General features: G+C 50.2%; 1 protein-coding gene across 1 annotated transcript in view; it reads right to left on the bottom strand.

Annotated features, from left to right (window-relative positions):
- The window catches only part of PHALS_11310 (uncharacterized protein), a gene marked incomplete at both ends in the record, with an annotated part of 1,149 nt that overhangs the window by 584 nt on the left and 274 nt on the right, over positions 1-291 (bottom strand). The gene's annotated exons all lie outside the window — the stretch shown is intronic.

The following is a 291-nucleotide window of genomic DNA, read 5'->3' on the forward strand; positions in this document are numbered from 1 at the left end:
ATGATAGGCGCAGCGCAGCCCGTTGAAGCTAGAAAGTATCGCGGATTCAGAATTACTGGTGAAGATGGCTCTAATATCGGCCACTGGCATTTTGAAACGGTCCCGAAAGAGCCCACAAAACTGATTCTCGATGTTAGCGGCGCTATGCGTAGCAGTGGGATCAAACTTGAGCCGTGCAAATCGGCGAACTTTTAGAACAAATTCCTCAACGTAGTGCACTGTCAGCCCTAAGCAGTGCAGTCGAGAGTACTTTTCTTCCCACAAGTCGGCAGTCAGCGCACCTGCCATACT

This window comes from Plasmopara halstedii (genome assembly GCF_900000015.1).
Source record: "Plasmopara halstedii genome assembly, contig: Scaffold_526, whole genome shotgun sequence".
Lineage (NCBI taxonomy): Eukaryota > Oomycota > Peronosporomycetes > Peronosporales > Peronosporaceae > Plasmopara > Plasmopara halstedii.